The 12,870-nt window shown below is 41.6% G+C and overlaps 1 protein-coding gene across 1 annotated transcript in view; it reads left to right on the forward strand.

Annotated features, from left to right (window-relative positions):
• The first annotated feature begins 12,493 nt into the window (after window positions 1–12,493).
• LPIN2 (lipin 2) overlaps window positions 12,494–12,870 on the forward strand; it is an 85,263-nt gene continuing 84,886 nt past the window's right edge. The window contains exon 1 of the mRNA XM_047827636.1: window positions 12,494–12,732. The gene's annotated coding sequence lies outside the window, so the exon portion shown is untranslated. The remainder of the gene's footprint in view (window positions 12,733–12,870) is intronic.

Below are 12,870 nucleotides of genomic sequence, written 5' to 3' on the forward strand. Positions count from 1 at the left end.
AAATGACATCTAGTTGATGTGCTTAGGGAAGACTCTTGCAGATGCAGCACTTGCTCAGAACCCGGCAGAATAAGTAGAATTGTGGGCGTGGGAGAACATTCCAGAAAGAGGAAACAATTTGAACAAAGTTGGGAGGATATACAGATGCACTTCACTTCATGTAATAATGCTGCCATTCTCCTGAGATCTTAAACATGAAAGGGATTTTTTTAACGTGGGAGGGGAGGACAGGGGGTATATCTAGTTAACACTTGGGACCAGAGGATGGATGAAAGAAATGGTGGGGATAAGAGGGAGTGGTATATGTCACCAAAGCCTTCAGGGTTTCATTTGTCTAGCTGAGGAGGGACCACAGGGGTGATGTTGCTGCTGTGAATATTTCCAATTTGCTGGGTTTTCTCTTAAAACCAGCCGGCAATTTAAAGACCTAGAGCAGTGATATCTATTGAAACTTTAAATTGGAGACTAGTTAGCCCCTAACAACTATATTGGTTACACCCAAGCAAATATCCTTTAGGCCTCACTATCTAACAGTGATATGAAAAGACATTTAAGCAAACGTTATTATGGTTTCACTGAGTACAACTCAGAAGTGAGTTGATAAGACTCTCTGAAGCCAAAGGGCTGGCTTCTCAGGAACTTTCTGCTTCTAAAACAATAACAATGTAAAACTTCCTCTCTGAGGCTAAAATAGAAGAGGTAAAGAGATGTCTGCTCAGCAGGAAAAACTTGACAAGACTCTTCTATAGCATGGTCTAAATTTAGACTCAAATCTGAGAACAGGACTGCAGATCAAGTGTTTGTTTTCATTGCAAATTCCACATTCCCAGTTCGAATTGCCTTTAGTATCTTGTAGGATCTTTTCAAAGGCCCTCCTTCCCAGTCTGCATCTGCTTCCAGACTGTAGACACACAGAGCTGTGTTTCCTGGCAAAGGATCATAAAAAGCAATCCCGGAAAGTTTGAGGAGAGAAACCTGGAAGGGAAGGTGGTCATTTGATGGTGATAACATCAGCTCTGGGGAAGATTTTTTTTTCCCATAGCAAACCCTCCTCCCCAACCCCAAACTGCTCTTGTTCAGTTATTACAAGTTAATTCAGTTAATAACAGTTATTTAAGCTGATTTCTGATTATGTGCAGAGGCTTGGGCTTCTTTCTTATCGCTTTCCTCCTTGCCACTCCTCTGTTTGTACCTTTCCTTTATCTTTTCCTCTCTGGCTAAAACAGAAAGTCCCAGTAGCATGTGTTATGTGTTGAAGGGGAGGATGGTATGGGGGTGGGATGTGTTGGCTGAGGATAAAGGACAGTTGGGAAAAGCAGATATTTCAACATTGAAACTTTTGAGAATCCCCATTCTAACTGTACCTTTTCTTTCTTTCTGTATCCTTTGAGACAAGTGCTATATTTTTCTGCACCCCGAAGTTAATACTTACAAACTGGGCCCATCCCTGACTTCTGAAGTAGTCTGCTTCCTCATATAAGTGTGTGGAAGGTACATCACAACTAACCCACTCACGGGATGCTCCATAGATCAGCTAATTAATTAATAACTACATAGTACTCTAAACTTGCTGATCATTCATTGCACAAATTCCAGAGATTATTATTTAATAACAAAAGACTCCCTTAGTAAAAACACTGAAACTCGAGTTCTAACATGGAAAGAATCTGCAAAACCAAACCCTTTCCCCCCTGACACTGGAAGAAATCTAATATTAGTAAGCCATTTAGAGAAATATGAAGGAGTGAGGGGGAAGGGGAAAACCTTTTTGTGTTGCCAAGAAAATCAATTTAGTGAAAAACTTTCCTAAGGGAGAAAATGGGGAGGAGTGAAAGAAGGGAAAGAGTACACGCATGGTCAGGATCATTATGTAGGACTAACACCTCCAAGCCAAGGAGGAACAAAGGATAGTTTTTGAAGTCTTTGGAAGAGGATAAGGAGACCAGACGTACTCTGCAAACACATTCTTTAAGAAGAGTATGTGGTTGTCCAGACATTCCATTCAACTTAGTGGCTATTCTGGAAAGAAATAAAGACAGTAGCTGCTGAAACAAGCAATCTGGAAGCATAAGAAAGTTAATATTCACAAAGGGAAAGTTGTCGAGGCCGGTCTCAAAATTGTTGCTGTAAAGTGTAACAGTGAATTGCTGAGGGCTTTCCAGTACGCTTGGGGGGCTTCTCAAGCCAGTTAAAATCTTCCCTCCCTCCATAGCTTCTAAAATTATTATTATCGTTAACATTATTTGTTTGGTTATAATGTATAATACATACTGATGAAACTTAGCACTACAAAGGAGAAGAAAAGTCTCAAGGCGCTGATAATCAAATCCTTCTTAACGTTTTCTCTGCACTGCCCAACTAGGGAAGGTGGTGGGTACTCCAACAAGATAATGATTTTTGGACAAAGTCTGTCTCCTAGGTGACGCTGAGTGATCCCAAGAAGGCCTCCCATACATAGCTCCGCCTACTGAGTAAGGCAACAATCCTAATCGCCTGATCATGGAATGAATTGCCCCCAACATGATGAACTGCCCACCACTGGAAGGACTCAAGCAGAGACAAGACAATAACATCCCTAAGAGGATTTCTGCTCCGGCGGTAGATCAGACACATTGGTCTCCTGAGTCCCTGGTTTTTTGACCTTGGCGGCACATAACCAATGAAAATAAGAAATTCCATCTTTCGGTGACTTTGTTCTCAGGATTAAGAATTATAACTGCTATTTAAAAGAATGCAAACCTAACTGGAATGATTTGGAGATGGATGTGTTGTGAACGACTTCTTAGAAGAACTTTTGTGCTTCTACTGTTTCCGTTTGCCCTTCTGGTCCGTCTTTTCTTGCTCATCACTTAGAAGGATTTATTACAAAACAAGCTGTGCACCACACTGTTGGAAAGAACCCATTCCTTGCAGCTTGTTAGGGAAGTTGCAAGGCATACAAGTTTGTCTCCCAAGCCACAAAGGTAAACTTGCAAAACTTGTAGGCGCACAATAACATTTTCTAAAAATACAGACAGGTAGCCATTTATTGATTCATTTTTGTTTGTCCTTCATTTATTTTAATTTTCATTGTAAAATAAAGATACACAAAAGCACATATATACTCATCGCATGAGACACCCTACCCATGACACTCTGCATGCTGCTCTCAGACTGCGTAGGTTTCCCTTTCTATCAAAGCTGATCCTACCCTGAAATTTCTGTTACTCGCTTCCTAGTTTTTCTTTATAGTTTTTATTGCCCATGCTTTTATTCTTAAATGATATATTGTTTAGAGTTGTCCATTTATGGAACAGAGCAAGTAGAATAACACTTTCATTTTGTTGCTTCTTTGCTTAACATTTTACTTTTTAGATTCATCCATGCCGATGTAATTGTATAGTAGTATTTCCTTGTCTCATTGTACCCCAATTATCTATTCCACCTTTGGCAAACCCTGGATTCTTGCTTTTTGCAATTAGAGCAATGCTGCCATAAAGATCCCTGTATGTATCTTTGAATACATTTTGCAAGGACTTTTAGAGAGTATATATATGTAACATTGGAATTCCTGGATATTTGTGTATGTATGTTTCAACTGTCTAAGTAATACCAAACTTTTTCTAAAGGTGTTATGCATTTGAATTCCAACCAGCAGTCTGTCTGAACTCTTTTTGGTCACTCCATATCCTTGTTGACACAGCATTGAACAACTTTAACAATTTTTGCCATTCTGATGAGTGTGTGGTGGTATCTCACTTCAGACTTAATTTGCATTTTCCTGATTACTAATGGAACTAAACACCTTTTTATATGTTTATGGACAATTTGTGCATGGGTTTCCTTGTGTGAAATTCCTCATTGTTTCTTTGGCTCATTTTCCTACCAATTGCTAGACTTATATGTTGATTCATATGAGTTCTTTATATACTCTAGATTCTACTATTCAGTGGATTATATATGTAGTGAATATATTCTAGAATGGATGCTTAGTTTTGTTTCATTTTGTTTTACTCTATTTTCTCTTTTAAAGAAAGTTTTTCTCTTTTAAAGAAGTTTTAGGGGCACCTGGGTGGCTCAGTCAGTTAAGCATCTGACTCTTGATTTCAGCTCAGGTCATGATCTCATGGTTCATGAGATCGAGCCCCATGTTGGGCTCTGCACTGACAGCATGGAGCCTGCTTGGGATTCTCTCTCTCCTTCTTTCTGTCCCTCCCCCCTCAAAATAAATAAGTAAACTTTTTTTAAAAAGTGCTAGCTTAAAAGTAGTCAAATCTTTTTCTTTATCGTTAGTGCTTTTTGTACCTTAATACTTTCCTACCCAGAATTTGTTAACATAATCTCCTCTATTGCCTCCTAAAAGTTATATATCACATATCACATTAAATACTAGTTGCCCTTCGGGGCGCCTGGGTGGCGCAGTCGGTTAAGCGTCCGACTTCAGCCAGGTCACGATCTCGCGGTCCGTGAGTTCGAGCCCCGCGTCGGGCTCTGGGCTGATGGCTCGGAGCCCGGAGTCTGTTTCCGATTCTGTGTCTCCCTCTCTCTCTGCCCCTCCCCCGTTCATGCTCTGTCTCTCTCTGTCCCAAATATAAATAAATGTTGAAAAAAAATTAAAAAAAAAATAAATACTAGTTGCCTTTGATTGTAAGAAACATCACAATTTCAGGGATGCCTGGGTGGCTCAGTCAGTTTTGCATCCGACTTCAGCTCAGGTCATGATCTCGCAGTTCATGGGTTTGAGCCTAGTGTCAGACCCTGTGCTGACAGCTCAGCTTCAGATTCTGTGTCTCCCTCTCTCTCTGCCTCTTCCCTGCTCGTGCTCTGTCTGTCTCTCTCTCTCTCAAAAATAAATAAATGTTAAAAACAGCTTTTAAAAAGAAAAAAAAATCACAATTTCAGAAATGACAAAAAGAACAAGAAAGTATATCCTTGAAATGATGACAGCAAAGCAAATTTGTTTTTCTTTTATGGAAAACTTAATCCAACTAAGGCTAATTTGGGGAAATGCCATAGAATAGAGTGCAAATTCTTTTCCATGTGGATAATCAGCTGCCTCCTCACCATTTATCACAAAGTCCACCTTTCCCCCAGTGATCTGACTTGCTACCTCTATCATGTATCAAGTGACTATATATCCTGGGTCTCTTTCTGGGCTATTTTGTTTGGTCTATTTGTCTATCCCTGTCCCAATACCACCTTTACTGATTACTATAGGTTTCCTATATAACAGTGTAATTCCTTCCTCTGTGTTCTTCAAGAGTTTCTTAAAGAAGAGACCTCTGGGGGCACCTGGGTGCTCAGTCGGGTGAGCGTCTCACTTCAGCTCAGGTCATGATCTCACAACTCGTGAGTTCGAGCCCTGCGTTGGGCTGTGTGCTGACAGCTCAGAGCCTGGAACCTGCTTCTGATTCTGTGTCTCCCTCTCTCTCTACCCCTCCCCTGCTCACATTCTGTCTCTCTTTCAAAAATAAATAAACATTAAACAAATTTCTTTTTTTTTTTAATTTTTTTTTTCAACGTTTTTTTTTTTATTTTTTTTATTTTGGGGACAGAGAGAGACAGAGCATGAACGTGGGAGGGGCAGAGAGAGAGGGAGACACAGAATCGGAAACAGGCTCCAGGCTCTGAGCCATCAGCCCAGAGCCTGACGCGGGCTCGAACTCCCGGACTGCGAGATCGTGACCTGGCTGAAGTCGGACGCTTAACCAACTGCGCCACCCAGGTGCCCCACAAATTTCTTTTTAAAAAAAAGAAGAAGAGATCTCTGTTGGGGTTTTGAATGGAAATGCATTGAATCTCTAGGTCAATTTGTGGAAAATTAGAATTTTTATGAGATTGGGTCTTTCTATCCGTAAATATCATATTTCTTTAATTAGGTATTCTTCATAGCTTTTCAGTGAAGTTTTAGAATTGTCTTTATAAAAATCTTGCACATATTTCATTAGAAACATTTCATTAAAAAAATTTTTTTTAATGTTTATTTATTTTTGAGAGAGAGAGAGACAGAGCGTTAGCAGGGGAGGAGCAGAGAGAGAGGGAGACACAGAATCCGAAGCAGGCTCCAGGGTCAGCACAGAGCCTGACACGGGGCTCGAACTGACAAACCGTGAGATCGTGACCTGAGCCGAAGTCGGGTGCTTAACCAACTGAGCCACCCAGGCACCCCTAGAGTTATTCTTAAGTACTTTGGTTTTTGATACTGTACAGGAAGAAAAAGTTTTCCTTGACCCTCTTAGGGTCCCAGGCTGGGTGGGAAAATTAACCTGACAAAGACAGATTAACAGGAGAAAAGCATATACATTTATTTCAGTTTTACATGATGTGGGAGTGTTCATAAGGAAATGAAGACCTGAAGAAACAAGTTAGAAACTTGTTAGAATCCTAGGAAACTAGTATTTTTGTGTTAGGTTTGATAAAGAGTGGGCAGTCACATAGAAATATAGCAGGTTAAGGAGTATGCAAATTAAACATTGTCATCTTCTTAAAAAATCATTTCTGTGTATTGCTGGAATATATAGATGCTAAATGACTTTTGTATATTGGCTTTTGTACCCACAATATTTCTCAACTCTCATGTTCATCTCAATAGACTATGTACATATTTTTTTGAATTCCTTACACACACTGTCATGTCATTGTGATTTCTTCCTTTCCAGTCTATATATATTTTATTTCTTTTTCTTGCCTTACTCCTTTCTTTAGTTCTCCTAGTATAATATTGAGTAGAAGTGGAAGTGCCAGCGTACTTTTCTTGTTCCCCATTTTATTTTCTTGTTCCCCAATTTAAAAAGGAATCGTTATTTATGATATTTACTGTAAATTGTGTAAATATCTTTTATCAAAGAAAATATTCCTAGTTTATTATGAAATTCTTCTGGGTGGATATTGAATTTTATCAAAGGCTTTTCCTGCATTTACTGAGATCATCGTATGATTTTTCTCCTTTAACCTTTAATATGGTGAATTACATTAATTGATTTTCTCATCTGAAACTAACCTTAAATTCCTGGGTGATTCAATTTGGTTATAATGTATTATATTGCTGACCATAAATTGCTGAAATTTTGTTTAGGAGTTTTATGTCTGTATTTATGAGTGAGATTGGCCTGAAATATCTGTTTCTCACATTCTCCAAGTCAGATTTTGGCATAAGGTTATGCTAGCCTCATAAAATGAGTTAAGGAATAATCTTTCTTTTTCTTTTTTCTTTTTTTTTTTAATATTTCATGTTTAAGTAATCTCTACACCCAACATGGGGCTTGAACTCACAACCCCGAGATCAAGAGTTGCATGCTCTACTGACTGAACCAGCCAGGTGTCCCTAATCTCTCTTTTTCTACATCCTAGAATAGATTGTGTGAGATTAGGATCATTTATTCCTGGAATGTTTGGTAGAAGTCACAGGTAAAATTGTTTCAGCCTAGATTTTTCTCTGCAGAAAATATTTAACAGTAGATTCAAGTTCCTAAATGGTTATGAGTCTAATCTTGTTTTCTCTTTCAGTTTTATTAACTTATATTTCTTGGAATTTTCCACTTCACCTAAATTTTCATATTTAATTCACCTAAAAAGATTCACAGGGTTTTTTAAATCTTTAATTTCTGTATCATGTGTGATTATAACTTTTTCTTTATTTCTCACATTGTTGTGCCTTCTCTTTTTTCCTTGATCATTTTTACTAGAGGTTTGTAAAATGTATTAGTCTTTCACAAATCCAGTTTTTAGCTTAGTTAGTCCTTTCCATTGTATGTTTGTGTTTAATTTTATTATATTCTTATTTTTCATCATTTTCTTTCTTCTCTTCTATTTCACTTTATTTTACTATTGTTTTTCTAACTCTTTTACTCTTCATATTTCAAACTATTTTCTCTTCTAACATAAGCTTTTAGGTCTATAAATTTAACTACTTCTTTAGTTTTATCTCCCAACTTTTTACATATAGTATCAAATATTTTACATAGCATTTATTTATTGTCAGATTTCCATAATGATTTGCTTTTTGATCCATGAGTTTCCAAATAAATGGGTATTTCTAGTTATCGTTAAAAAAAATAGATGCTTTTTTTTAATCTTTTTTTTTTTGGGAGAGAGAGAATGCATGTGTGTGGAGTGGGGGGAGGGGCAAAGGGAGAGGGAAAGAGAGAACCCAAGCAGTCTCCATGATGAGCATGGAGCCCCATGTGGGACTTGATCTCATGACCCTGAGATCATGACCTGACCCAAAATCAAGAGTCGGATGCTTAACAGACTGAGCCACCCAGGCGCTCCCACAAAAAATTGATTCTTGATTTAATTGCATTGCGGTAAGAACATATGCTTTTTGTGATATTAAAATTTCAAAATATGTTGAAACTTGCCTTATGGCTCAATCAGTGATCAACTTTAGTGAGGTTTTTGGGTGGGCTCAAAATTAATTGATTTTTTTTTTTTTTCTAATTCTATGATTTTGCATTTGGGATCCCACCTTTACTGGGACCTTCACTTAAACTGCATGTTCAAAGCAGACACTCGGTCTTTCACTTCTGCCCCTGAGGCCCCCAAGGCTGCAAACACCAACAGTCAAATTCACTAGCTTCAGCAAATACCTTCCAGGCAAAAGTTGACTTTGAACTCTGCTTACCCCACTGGTTTCTGGCCTTTACTCTGTCCTAGTGCTAGTTTTTAACTTCTTGCCAGTTTATAGATGCCTTCAAGAATATATTTTGAAATATTTTACCCACTATTTTTGTTGCTGTTATTTTAATTGAAAAAGTCCAGACATTTAGCTGACCATATTACTAAAAATGGAAATGCTTAGTTTTATTTTTCATCAAAGATTTATTGGGCACCTACTATGTGAGGAATAAGATCTATAATTGTGATCTGTATCCAAGGTGAACTAGTAACATGAGAAAAAGAGACATTGGGGTAGGATAGTGGGGGCAACCAATCGGTGGTGAAAATGGGTGGTTAAAAATACAGGTTTGGGAGAAAGCATGCCTGTGGATGAAACCTAGGGTCACTGCTTACTCTCTGTGAGACTTGAGGCAAGTCACTCAAAGTCTCTGTGCCTCAGTTCCTTTGCATCAATAAATTGGTGTTAATGATAGAGATAACTCATAGGCTTGTAGTTAGAATTTTTAAAAGAACTGAGCATACAGTGATGGCCCAGAAAATGCTACGTAGTCTTTGTCCTGTGAAAGGATTTCAACCTAAAATGGAACTGGAGGATATGAAATGGAGAATCTCACTCATGCACCCTCAGAACAGAACTTAAGAACTCAGAGGCTGATTTCCTATAAACGCCTGGTTTACAGAAGACTGAGACTCATTTTCTGACCAGTGAACATCTGCCAAGAGTCCTTCTCCATCCTCAAGCCAATGAACTTACTGCTTGGACCCTGGCTGGACTTCCTCTTCTTTGTACTCCTTGCCCATAAAATGGACTCACTCCTCAATGGACTTGCTTGTAGCTGTAGCACAAGTTTCCCAAATTGTAATTCTTCTGCTATTCCTAGATAACCTCAAGTTCTGGTTATTCGAGATTGACTCACTTCACTTTATTGAGATTGACAGTCCTCACAGAAGAGATGCATAAACTGGGAATAACAAAGTTATTTTTCTAAGGTTTAATCACCTTCCATGGGAGCTGCCAAGGGGAGGGCATAAAAACCACCTCCCTTCCCACTCCAAGCTGGGAAGACTTGATTTTTATTCTAGGGAAAATCCTCTCCACTTCTGAGTTGTCTTAAAGAGAACCCTTTTCACTGGCCCTGTCCCTCCTGACTTAGATCAGTCCCTCAGCGAGTTTAGAGTGTTGGGAATTAGAGACATAAAGGAAACGTCTTGCAGGCCACTTCTGCTTTCCAGAAGTTCATTGAGACAAGCACAATGCCTGGCTATATTGTTAAAATGGGGTGGGAGGGGTGGGAAGGACAAAGAAGAAAGTGCATGGAGAAAAATAGAAGTTAATATTTCAAAAATTATCCTGTTTCAAAAGGAATGGCAAAAGCATATGAGATGGGAGGTGCAGGAGAGAAAATTGGAGAGAAAAAGAACACCCTGGATACCATGCTAGGGAACTTGGACTTTTTCCTCTAGGCACGGATGGCCAATAACTTGTGCTACAGTCAGATCTGCAATTCAGAGTGGAGGCTACTGGAGGGCAGAAGACCAGCTCAAATATGACTATGATGGATAAGAGACGTGGCAAGGGCCTGATTGCTAGAGGGGTGAGAACACATGGCTGTGCAACTGCAGAAGACCTTGCAAGTGGCCAACATGGCAGTTCTGCAGAAAGCCTTAGAGTAGAAATGAACAGACTTGATGTACATGGAATGAGGTAGAGGGAAATGAGACTCCCTCCTAGTTTTTTTCTGGCCAGGACAACTAGATGAGTGATGGCGTATTAGCCAAGATAGGAGATTCAGGAGGAGCAGGTTTAAAGAAGCAAACACGATGGGCATGAATTGGATATCACTGTGGGCCACGCTGGTGGAGGAGATGTCTAAAGTCACCAAGCACAGGCCTGAGGCTCTTAGAGGAGTTTCTGGCTGATTGGAGGAGGAGGGAGTTTCAAGAAGGAAATCGTGGTCAACTGTGTCTTACCCTACGGATTGTGAGAGAGAAGACTGAAAGAGATCTACTGTATTTGGCAACCAGAAGGTCATTGCTGACTTTAGTTTCAGGGGAGGAAGAGGACCAAAGCAGAAGGAAGACTGAAGAAGTGAAAAAGCAGAGACTCCTCTTTCCAGGTAGCTTGGCTGGGGAGTGAAGCTGTGATATAAATTGATTGCCTAAGAAGGAACAAAGGAACAAGAAAGTCTTCTCCTGCTTCTTTTCCTCCTTCCCTCGCCTCCTCTTCCCCCACCTTTTCCTTTATCTTAAGTGGTGCGAGAAGCCTGAGTCTTCTGAAGCTAAGGGATGAATCCAGAGTTGAGCAAGGGGGGACAACTAGCAGAATGAGGATCCCCCATGGAGCTGGAAGGTGGTGGGGTCAGAGGACAGGTGAAGGAAGATATTCCTTCCTCTGACATTCCAGTGGAGTAGGTGGGATTTGGTGGTTTCCAACAGACTTCTTAGGCATCAGGGGAAGGAAATGAAGGGATATCATGCAACGAATATTTAGTGAGTCCCTACTTTGCTTAAGTGGTGTTGTAAATTAGGTAGGCACCAGAGAATGAGGAAATATTAGAAATGCGAGTCATTCAGAGTGAGGTATCAAACCTTAGGTTGTTTGGAGGAAGGGAGGAGATATCTAGGTCTTCCTGAATGATGAAAGGAAGGAAGCTTGGTAGAATATTTCCCTTCCTAGGCAGAAGGTAGTGAAAATAGCCTGAGAGAAACAGGAAAAGTCTAAAGCAGGAAAAATGGAAGAAAGGAAAGAGAGCAAACAGTAACCGCATGTTCCAGGTTCCAGACATTAAGCTAAATTAGGCACTCTGTAGGCAAACCAATCCTGTGAGAAAGGCATTAATATTTCCATCTTACTGATGTACAAAGTGAGGATCCGGCTCTTTTCCTGTCTTCAATTCCACTTTTTCATAGTGGAGTAAAATGCTTTGAAATAATGGAGCAGAAATTCCAGTTCTTGTCTTTCTGAATTTTTATTCACTTGGAAGCCAGGTGAAAGGCACAGAAAAGAGGAAAATTCCTAGTGTGCTTAGGCCAGTGAAACTATCTAGTCTTCGTAGGGCCTTGGTTAAGGATGGGGCAAAGCTTGGCTGATGAGAAAGAGGCCGAAGGAACTTAGATGAGGAAGTGGTTGCCCTTGTTCCTCCTGCAGAACCACAGGGGGTTCCTGAGACTGGAAGCCGGTTTCCTGGGTCCCAGCCCAACGCAGCCACACTCCATCTGTGGGAAAAAAACTGTGCAGCCGCTGGGCTCACCACGCAGGAGCTTTACATTAGTGCCTATTTTCCAAGATCCTCAAAGTTATATAAATTATCATTATCAGAATGCGTACTGAGAAACTGACGTTTGTAAGTAACACATATACTTCCATTCATAACTTTCAATAATAGGCTGCAAAAAGATAAAAACCGTGTGCGGTAATATGGTTTCGGCAATCCCTTTCTTAAAAAAAGTGTATTTTAAAATATGTAATGGGATTGGGGAAGAGAAGGGTGGGGAGAATAACCAAACAGGCGAAGTAGCTACTGTTGATCAAAAGTGGATTAAAAAACATTCAACTGTATACCTTTCTTTGCACTTTAATACTTCTTTTTTGGCAGTTGGGCTCTAAGTTCCACGTGACGCGCCACACGGTTGCCATGGAGACTAGCAGAAACTTTTTTTAGAAAAGTATCCCTAGCGTTGCCCTTCGCAAGAAAGAGGCCAGTGCCCCTGGCCGGGCAGCGCAGGAGACAAGCAGCCGCCACGGCGCATTCGGCGGCGCTGGCCAGGGAGGGAGGCCGCTAGGGTGTCGCGCGGCCGGGAGGCGGCGGCCGAGCGCGGCGTCACGTGGCCGGGGAGGGGCCTGCGCGCCGCCCGCCCGCCCACCCCTCGGCTACCGCCGCCGCCGCCGCCGCCGCCGCCGCTGCCGCCGCGTCCCATTCATGAGGGCCGCCCGGCTCGGCTGCGGCCCAGGCGGCTCCCGAGGCAGCGGCGGCGGCGGGCGCCTGGGCCTCGCGCGCGTCCTCGCACGGCCCCGCCCCCTCAGCCTCCGACGAGCCCGCCTTGCGAGGCCGGTCCTCACCGTCGCCGTCCAGCCACCGCCTCCCGTCGGCCGCCCGCGGGCGCCGTTGCGGGTTGGGAGCTGAGCCACCGCAGGTAAGCGGGCGCCGAGCCGGGGTCCTCGCGCCGCTGCGCCGCCCCCCCTCCCCCCCCGCCGTGGCTCGGGCTCCGCGGCGGCTGGGGTCGCCAACTCGGTGCGGTGCCGCTCTGACGGAGACCGGGACCCCTGCCCCC

Source organism: Prionailurus viverrinus, chromosome D3 (genome assembly GCF_022837055.1).
Source record: "Prionailurus viverrinus isolate Anna chromosome D3, UM_Priviv_1.0, whole genome shotgun sequence".
NCBI classification, from domain to species: Eukaryota; Metazoa; Chordata; class Mammalia; order Carnivora; family Felidae; genus Prionailurus; species Prionailurus viverrinus.